Below are 11,118 nucleotides of genomic sequence, written 5' to 3' on the forward strand. Positions count from 1 at the left end.
CCCTTTACCAGTAGACCTGTGATCCGGACCATGAACCAGTTACAACTGGACCAGCAGTCAAACCAAACGGGGACTGGTTCAGCTGGAACCGTAACTGGACTGAATCAGTAAATCCAGTCCATGCACACCCCTAGTGCTTTGCTTAATGGCAACTGTCATCGCATTGAAAATGATTGCATTGTTAGGTGAGTCAGAAACACATTCTAACACACATTTCCCCTACATAATAATATTTGTGTATATTTTTAAAAAATTTCATATATAAGATGGCACTCACTTCGTTTCCATGGAAAGCTGTAACAGGCAAAATACTGTTTGTGTACCGTAAGGTAAAAAACAACAACTCCCGTACATTTCTGCCAGGCTTTATTAGATTCGCCTGTCTCAGCTGAAACCATCGGTGCTAACATAGTGCCAGGCTCAATCAGGGGTTATGCTTCTGGGACAGCAAGGTTGCCTCTGAACCCAGTTTGAGAAGGAATCAGAAGAAATGGAAATGTGGGCCAAAAACATCATTTCACCAAATTACCCTCTAAATGAATAAGCAATAAACCATTACACATCTCTATTTTCTTCCTACAGCTGTCCAGTATTGTAGTAGAAGTATTGGGTTTTTGCTTTTGCAATATATGGATTGAATTCCATGGTCAAATTACCAGGTTTGAATTATCCCTGTATTCTCTTATTCTCATGAATAAGGCAGCAGTCAAAATAGGTTAATAGAACGGCTTCCTGTCAAATTTGTTTGTTAAATATATTCTGTGAGGGCAAAATACAATAAGCATATTTCTCTCTGATGCAAGATTCTCTCCTACCCTCTCTATGATTATAGCCTGTTGCTATCTGTTATTTGAACAACATACATTAAAATGTCAAGCAATCTTTATTTCTTATTGTGCTGCAGTCCTTTTATCTTTAAAAACAAAATGAATGTGGCTCTGATCTTGGCCAAGGGTGTGGCATGGAGTGAAGGGGAATTAATACTTACTCCCTGTGGTGTTTTCATCCCCCATATCACACCTTAAATGGTGATTTGCTCCCCAAGTGATAATTTGCAAAAGGTCACCACTTTGGAGCAAATTTAGGGATGTGCAAAAAACCGGATTTGGTGGTTCAGCTTGAATCTGGACTGGATTGAAGCTGACCCAGCCTGGCCCAGTCAGGGCTCAGTCTCAGCCTAACTGGGTCCAGTCTGATTCGACAATTGAGCCAGGCCAACCTGTTGGAGATGGACTTCCAGTGCATCGACCTTTTACACCAACTATCCTAATGACCACCAGGGGCATTGGGAGTAGAGATAGTGAGTAAGGGTATCCCTAACTGTTCTACCTCTCTCCACTCTATGACCCCTGATCTGACTCTTCCACACTTCCTGTGCTGAGTCACAATCCTCCCTTTCTTCCTAGATAGCAGATGGAAACATCTCTCTCCCTCCTTACCTATTCATTATGTAGTTCTTTAGATTAGTTTTAGGTCTTTCCTATCCAAGTGTACTTAACCAATAAATACTTAGTGTTTAGTTCTACAACCTGCAGCAATTAAACCATCCTCCGCTACCCACTCTGTAACTGGATTGTGTGCCCATTCCTTAGTGCTCTGCTGTTTTTCCCACTGGGGTAAAAATTAACAACCTCTAACAAAACCAGCTTGTGGACCAGCTCGGGGGGTATACTTGTAAAGGGGGAAGGGGAATCTGGCAAGGATTCAGGTTTACAAGTACAGGGGGATTCCCTACAGTAAATGGGGGGATGGCACAAGAGAAAAAAATTAAGGCATGGGGGCATCTTGGTCAGTGGAGGTGGCTGCAGTGGCAATGAGTGCAGCAGCATAGACATCAGAGATAGTTGCAGGTGCTTCCCCAATCTGTTCTGGCCCCCCAAATGACAGCCTGGGCCAACTGTTGCCAGGTTCGGGTCTCTACACTCACACAGAGGCCATTAGAGTGACCTCAGTGCATGTGCAGAGGCCATTTGCATCACTCCTGCCTCCACCATCCTTGCCAAACCCAGCACCTTAATTTTAAAGGTAAATACTTCTTTTTCTCTCACCACTACCACCCATTTGCTTTAGGGAATCCCCCTTTACTTGTAAAAGGAATCCTCAACAACAACAGCAGCAGCAACAAATATTTATATACCCATTTTCAACAAATGTTTCCAAAGTGATTTAGATTGAGAAATAATAAATAAATAAATAAGATGGATCCCTGACTGTCCCCAAAAGGCTCACAATCTAAGACAAAACATAAGATAGACATGAGCAACAGTCATTGGAGGTACTATGCTGGGGTGGATAGGGTCAGTTACATTCCCCCTCCTAAATAAAGAGAATCACCCTGTTAAAAAGGTGCCTCTGTACCCATTTAGCAGGGGTTAGTGGGATTATCCTTGCTGGATTCCCTTTTACAAGAATACCCTCTGAGTCAGCCCGAACTGTTTCTTCCAACTAGGGATCAGTCTGCTTCAAACTTGGACCGACACCCCACTTTGGGGACTAGTCTGGTTTAAACTCAGACTGCCTGAAATGGACTGCCTCATTGTTGAGCCCCGCTCAGAGAGAGCCTACTCGCCCATCCCTAAGCAAATTGCTACTTCATTTGGGTGGCAAAAATTAAACAGGGAAAATTCCAAGGGAAAATTCTTAATCCACTCCCTTGGTACACCACACTCCTGGCCCCAATTGGGGCCCTCTTCATCTGATGTGTAAAGATAAAAGGACTGTCTCCTGTATAGTCTCGCCCTGATAGAAATGGTGTATGTTCTCACAATTGCAGGATTTGTAGTTGAATGCTGGTTACCTACACTGGCATGATGGTGTGAACCTGCACCACACCTGTCCTGGGATGAAAGCCACCATTGGTCATCTGGGATCTGAAATAGGATAGCATAGCTCAAAACCAAGAACCGCTGATAATGTGAAACCACGCTTTTCACCTATCCTCATTACTTGCATGCCACATGCCCTCACCTGTGCATCCACCATATACATTCCCAGACCGAGCGGACATCACACACTGGTACTCTAGCATCCTGACCCTACTCCATGGGTCTGAAGGCCCACCACCTTTGGCTGCACTCTTCCGGGCAACACACCATGCCATACTAACCTGCAATGCCCACCTGCACCTGTCTTACTGCTCCCACAAAGATAAAAGAAGAGGTTGTGAGACATATCATGGCATTATTGCCCCTCCTAAGTGGGCAAAGAGGCACCTTTTAACATGGTGATTCTCGTTATTTAGCAGGGAGAGAGTAACTGGTCCTATCCACTCCAGCACAGTACCTCCAGTGACTGTTGCTGGTGTCTATCTTATGTTTCTTTTTCGATTGTGAGCCCTTCGGGGACAAGAAGCCATCTTATTTATTTATTTGTTATTTCTCTATGTAAACAGCTTTGAAAACCTTTGTTTGAAAGTGGTATATAAATATTGCTGGTAATATTATTTTTTTTCTTCCCTATGGAAGAATTGAAAATAGCCAAATTGAAAAAGCCATTTTTAGCCATTTTTTCTTATTGTAATTTTTAATTCACCAAAAATCAGAGGAGTGGCCCATAGCTTTAGGAAAACAACAACACATTATCCTGCCAATGTGAACTTAATGTATGCCAGGTTTCACAAATGTATGCCCATCTATTCCAGAAATATAAAAGGGGGAGGGGCAAAGCAGATGCTGTTATCTCTTTTCATTAAGGCAAAGGGCAGATTCCTCCACATGTTGGTAGAATGATGGACCAAGGAGGATCTTCTGTTTCAGAGGTTTTTGTAAAGTGTTTAGCCATTTTTACAAAAATTTCAAAAATTCACAAAAAATCAGGAAATTGAGAAATATTCTTCAGATTCAATTCAGCAGCCCCTGACCTCGTTCCACACATCTATGCCAGGTTTCAAGGCTCTAAGACCAACCAGTGATTGGGGGTGATTTTGTTTTGTTTGTTTTGTTTCTCCATTCACCTCTATCAAGAAAAATCCTGTTTTTTGAACATTTTAAAATGGCAGTTTCCATTTTGTAGTTCCGACCACCCGACATGAGTCTTGACATGAATTTTGACTTTCCACCCATCATATCAGATGTTTCCAATCTGATATCAGAAAGCCAATGTTGGATTGGAAATGTCTTTTTTTTTTTAACCAATGCTGCAAATTTGGGATGGATTCTGACATTTCCCATCTGACTTTGCACAGGCATAGAATGAGGCCATTTGATGAAATGCTACTTGGTTGGCTACTGCCCTCTTCCACTCAAAAGTCCTCTCCCTCTGAAACCACTCCTATCAGATCTCTCTCTTTAGATTTTAAGAAATACAAGCTAAAAGCATTGGATAAGAAATACTTATATATTTTTAAGAAATGCAAGTTTAAAACATTTCCCCCTTTTTCTTAAGCTATTAAATATTTAAAGCTGAAATATTTTTAAGAAATACAAGCTAAAATCATTTCCCCATTTTTCTAAAGCTTATGCCCCCCCAAAAAATTCTCTAAAGAACATGGTTTTAGCTACTTTATTGAACCCTGAGTGACAATCCCTCCAAAATACATTGTGAGTGCCATTTTGTGAATTCTGAAATTCTGAACTATTTCCAAAATTTGTTTTGACATTGCAGAATTAATTCTGACTTTACTGATCTGATTTTTTTTGGGGGGGGGGAGTGGTGTCAGATTCATATTTTGCACAATTTTGACTAAAATCCAAATTTTCAAATCTGAATTTGCACAGGCCTACAAAGCAGTTAATTATTGCAATGTTTATTATTTTTATGTTTAGGCATTTTTCTTTTGAATCCCTTAAAAATCCCATTGAAAACCCCATTTAATTCCCTTGAAAGTCCCATTGAGTTCAGTAGTTTGGTGCAGTGGGGGATGACTTCACTAGCACGCCAGAGGTTGCCAATTCAAATCCCCACTGGTATGTTTTCCAGACTATGGGAAACACCTATATCAAGCAGTAGCGATATAAAAAGATGCTGAAAGGCATCATCTCATACTGTGTGGGAGATGGCAATGGTAAACCCCTCCTACCAAAGACAACGACAAAGACAAAGACAAAGGGCTCTGTGCTCAACAGGAGTCGACACCAACTCGACGGCAAACTTTACCTTTAAGAATACATAGGGTTGAAGAAATAATGTCCCTGCCTTTCAGAGGCAGTGACATGTAGAAACTGCCCAAAAATTCTCAAATGATTCTGCATGGGAAGAATGCTGACATTTAAATTTAATGTATTTGAATTTAATGTTGTTATTGAAATGTTAGTGCCAAATGTACAATATCCTTCTGAATTTCAGTTGCAGGGACAAGCAGTGGGTGAAGACACTGCTGCCTTTATGTCCTGCTTATAGATTTTCCAGAGACTTGGCTGGCCACTGTTGTAACCAGGATGCTGGACTAGAATACTCCTTGGTCTTACGTAGCAGGTAGGCCTGGGCACAGTCCAAAATGTCAGATTCTGATCCGACCTAATCCAATCCGGCAGTGAGACTGTTAGGAGGGGCCTTGCTGTTTTTGTGTCATGTGCATCAGGTTGGGGCCAGTCAGAACTCTTACATGCCATGGCTGTCGCCTCGGAGGTTGGGGGGGGGGGGTTCTTATCAATCCTAAATTCCACACACACCAATCCCAGACCTAAAATTGAATTTTGAGAGGGGGGAAACCTGGCTTTCAGATGAAAGCCTCATAAGGCAAGGCAGTTGTTTCCCCCACCCAGTCCCAGGAAAAGGATGGAAAGGAGGAAGACAAAGAGGGGAAGGAGAGGGTAGGGGTGGCCAGAAGAGAGAAGGGAGGAGTCATACAGGTTTGTTGAGTCTTCAGTCTAACAAGATGTGACATGACAGTTAGGAAGGGCTGACATAGCCCCTCCTGACAGTTCGACTGTTGGGTGAGACTGGACTCAAACATTTTGAGTCATGCACAGGCCTATAACATTTTCATATAATAGATTTAATAATTTAATATATGTTGGAACTAATAGTGGCTTTAGATAGCTGCATGTTTTCATCTATAATGGCAAGCTATTTACAGTATGTGAAATAGTTCATCTCACAGTGGGGCAATGTAATCCATGCCAGCACAACCCTATCGTTCCAGATATCTGCTTTGGTATGGTGAGCTGTTTCCCCATATCAGAGTTGTACAATAGCAGTGGTGATGTAGAATGATTTAAACAGTCCTTACAAAGATGGTAAGTATGCTTCCAATTACAAGCTTTGGATCGCAGCCTTGATTTCATCTCAAAAACTAGGTTTACATTGTGTTTACCCCTGCATGTTTCTCAGGGGTAATTTTGCAAATTTATTTCTTTGTCTCTCCATTTATCTTCTTTACCCTGCAGGTTTCTTCCATATGTTAACTAAGTTTTTCTTCCCCATGAAAATTAGTGTTTGAGTATTAGCATAAAACATTCAACCATGTAACTACACAAACCTGTGCATTTTAAGATTGATTAAAGACTATCTGACTAACCCCATCTGACAGAACACTCTGTTCTCTACTTCGTTACAGACTAAAAAGAGATTAAGCAGAGAAGCGTGCCTTTAGATCTACAAAAAGATGCCTTTTTAATGCAAAGTGAAAGATTCATTTCTTACAATGAAATGGGTGGTACAGTAGATGCTCTCGAGAAGAAAAAAACAGAAACTGGAAGCACGGGGATCTTCGTCATCATACTGAAAACATAGCTATTAACTCTCAGGTAAATGCCTTTTTTATCAGCACTTCCAGACAGAGTATACATAAATCTAATTATCTTCCATATTAAACTATAAAAGAATTTAGACACAATTTTTATGTTGCAGTAATAATAAAAACCCCTTCAAAAGAGAATTCTGCCTCCAGCTGAAGAATTTCCTTTTCTCGTCAGTGCTTACAAGCCTACGTTAAGTCTTTATGACAGGACTGGTTTTTCTATGCAGCTTCTGTGTTATGTGCTCTGCTTTTATGCCATGGCTTTTAGGCTGTACTTTTACACTTTTCCTCTATTTTGTTTGTCCATGTTTATAGTAAAAGATGAGTCATACATTTTGTCAATAGCAGTAATAATGCAAGTCTAAAGGAAACATGTAAAAAGGAAATATCTGATTGTATAATGTATTACGTAGAGATAATTGGAGTTAGTACAATGTGCTATTCCACAAGAGAAAAGGTGTGTGTGTGTGTGTGTGTGTGTGTGTGTGTGTGTTTGACAACAAGTCAGGGCCCATGAAGAACAAAGGAAAAGAAAAGCAGTAGTCTTATGTGCTGGTGCAAGGACTTGCCACAATGACTCTGTGCAAAGAAAGAAATGTCTGTCCGAGACTAATTATCATGCAAGTGGAAGATGTTGACATGTTGCACAATGCACTGCATAACAAGGCACACATTAAGTTGCCCATTGTGTTACCAATGTAATGAACAATGCATTGTGCAACCTTGTACATGTCATGGAGATCTCCCCCTAGCAGTTGCACAGTATTGTTGATCCTCACCCTGATTCCTAATGTGGGGTTGGGATGGGTGGGGTAGCAGCTGGACCCATGTGGAGTTGGGACACATTTGGCTCACCAGTTTGGGTCATGTGACAATTTCATGGGGACCGAGACAGTTGTCTTTTAAGATGGCCCTGGTACTGTCTTTTGCTGTACAGCATTAGCTCAGTACCCACCCACCCACTCCTTTTCTCAGTGATGTCACAACTGATCGTTTCAAGGACCGAGTAGGATTTTTTTGGTTCCCACTTGTTTGACTTTTGGTGGTGTTGTTGTTGTTGGCTTACTTTTCACTGAATATCATGTGGGTGTTGATTAAATTGGTAGTGGCTTCAGTAATTTATAAAGTAGTTTGCAAGATAATGAAAGCAGGGTAAAGAGGTAGTATACCCGGGGATTCCTCAAGCCCAAATTTCTAACAGCAGGGTAACCCAGATCTTAAACCCAGCTCTTAACCCAGGTTGAGAGAAAATAGGTCCCCCTTGCACCTCTGGTTGCTGATCATGTATTGGACCATTTCAGCAGCTCCCAGCAGCCAGCTGCTGTGTTTGTAATAGAGAGCTTCAGCTACAGGGGCTGCCATCTGTAATTATGGCACTCTGCACAGCACACTAATCTTCTCCGAATGGCTTCAGTAGGGCTGAGCTGCCTCCTCATGGTTAATCAGAAAATAGCTGCTGAAGTCATGAGGTTTTCCCTTCTCCTGGCAGTGCAGTTCATTGTGGGAAGGTTCTCCCAATTCTTGGTGGACTTCCCTGCTCCAAATTCACTACTGTGGCGCTCACATGTACTTTGGGCTTGCAGATCCCAGTGGTGGCATGGTTCAGCATGGGATAAGAACTCTTCCCACCATCAAACCATTCCCAGATGATAGTGTGTATGACCCTAATGCATCCCCCAGTCACGCGGACAGTCATACTGAGGTTTTAAGCTGAACAACTGTGTTCAGCTGGAGGTGCCATTGGTTTGAAAGTGGAATTCCATAGAACAGAACAGCCCCTCAGAGTTTTGTGGCCTGGGGTTTTCTGGGAATGAAATTTCTTTGGGGCTTTGTTCAGCTCACCCACTCAGAGATTTAAAAACTCAGGAAATCTTCCTTTGATGCAGTAAACTGGGTGGCCTTGAAAAGATCAGAGATCAAAGTTACAGAAAGATCAGATCAAAGTTACAGGACTGTTAACAGCTTCTGGACTTGGTTGCCTTGCCTAGTGGTGGGGAAAGCAGTTGTCACCTCTAAGGCTGTCTCCACAGAGAGGCAGGTTATCACTCCCACACTGTAGATATGTTATATCACTGCAGATCTTGGAGACAGTTGATATAGTCTCCAACCCGCTACACATGTCCATTTTCTTGTTGGACAGTGCAGTGCAGCGTACCACAAATTCGTTCAGCTCCACAAATGTATTAAGTGCACAACTCCTCTGACTGCAGTAGTGTAACATTTGTCTGGATGTCAGTCACTACTGACTTGCTTGCAACATCTTATATATTTAACCTGTTTGACATACTGGTGTCACTAGGCTAACATCATGCATAACAGTCAGGCAGACAGCCAATTTTTAAAAATAATGAACAATGATGTAAAATAGCCCAATATCCAGGAAATGGCCAGAAAGTATGAATGATAATGAGCAATTGCTAGTCACCATGTGCTTTGGGAAGTCCTTTATTTTAATAACAGCTGAAACAACCTTAAGGCTTATGAGGACAATATGGGGCAGGGTACCTATTTGTCTGTTCATGAAGGCAATACAGACAATGGAGAGTGAGAAAGGTGCTGCTTCTGAGAACTTTGAAAAAAAGAGGTTTTTGTTGCACATATAGTGGTGGCTAAATATTTGATACAGATAAGTTGAACAGAAATTACTGGCTACTTCTTGACGTACAGAGATCCACATATTTACTAAAAAGACTTTGCCTACACCACGATACATAACATAGGAAGAATGTTAGAAGGATGCTTTAAATCATTTTCAAGTGATTAGGGATGTGCTCGAAATGTGATTCAGCATCTGAATCACAGCACAATCCTGTTAAAACTGAGGGCTTCCGCAGCCCTTTAACATGGAGGAGAGCAGGTCCATCCCTGCTCCTCCTCCACTTACTGCCATTGCCGGTGCTGCCATTGCCGGGGTGATGCTCACCCCCAGCTATCAGCACATGCCACTGGCACTCTCCTCTAGCTTCCCCCATGCAGTGCCAGCACATACATGGCCTCTGTGCATGCGTGATCAACCATGCTTACCATGAAAATGGCTACCATGCATGCATGTGCATGCCATCACCATGTGCATGCCATCGCCATGCAGGGCTGCTGGGGGAGAGTGCCACTGGCGCATGCTGATAACTGGGGGGAGTGTCACAAGTACAGCAACAGCAGCGAGCAGAGTAGGAGCAGGGATGCACCTGCTCTCCTCCATGTTAAAGGGCTGAGAAGGCCCTCATTTTTAACAGGATTGTGCTGCAATTCGGACACCGAATCATATTTCGAGCACATCACTCCAAATGATATGCATGTGTATGTGATGTATTGTTACAGGGTCAACAGGAGCACACCAGCAAGCAAGCCCTCCAAACCCACCCATGCACCCACCCACCCACCCAAACTCTTGTGCTTCATAACCATGACCTTTCCCCACCCCAGCTTTCCATGCATACATCTTTTGCAGAGAGAAATTCCGTGTTTGTGGAGAGATGCACCACTGCATTCAGTGATTTAAAAACACTCAGTCTACAGTTTTGTAACAGGTTTACATGATCTCTGAAAAAGACTTCAGTTTCATCTTTATGTTTCTTGTGTAGGCTTTAATTTGAGTTCATGATGCCTCAGATTTATGCTGAAAAATTTTAATCTAGAATTTAATATCTAATATCACAAATGAATAATAACAGCTTGTTCAATAGTGTAAAGGAATTCAAGTTAATTTATTTAAAGGAATTAGTTATCTTTCCTTAAACTTTCTGAAAATCAGGAAGCTATATTTGTAGGGCAAATAAATTTCAAGTGACAAATACCCCTATTATAAAACTAATTAGATAATGAGCAATCATGGCATAGATTAAATGAAAGTAATTTAAAACTACCAGGAATTAATTTTTCCAAGAAAGTATATTTGCATGTAGGCATTCTTTTTTTGTAGATAAAAGAATAATATTTGCAAACATTTTAAATACATGATGTCATTTGTGAGTATACCAATCTATTTTTACATTTATTCTTCCACCTGTTCTTCTGTATTTCTTTTGTCTCCTTGGCTGTACAAACTTTAAAAATATGCAGACAGGGTTCTCTGTATAAAATTGAGAGATATTAATTTGGATTTAATTAAATACAAAAGACCCTGGTAGGAAAGGCAATTGAGCCATTCATTTAAATAAATTACTCATCCATGCGTACACATGCATTTAAGAACGAATATGTAAATAGATTCTGATCCTCAAAATAATTAAATTTAAAACTTCTCACAGATTGCCTTAAACTCTACATATCTATATTTTGGGCATATTATAGCCAATGGAGAAACCATCTACCCAGTTACAGTCTGTATCTCCATGAACAATTACTACTATTTGCTTGGTATATTTCTAGGTGATAATGGGATGATGATTTCTATCATTGTAATCTAAACCACAATAGCACTGTTGCATAGTGAAGGATGT

Source organism: Hemicordylus capensis, chromosome 5 (genome assembly GCF_027244095.1).
Source record: "Hemicordylus capensis ecotype Gifberg chromosome 5, rHemCap1.1.pri, whole genome shotgun sequence".
NCBI lineage: Eukaryota > Metazoa > Chordata > Lepidosauria > Squamata > Cordylidae > Hemicordylus > Hemicordylus capensis.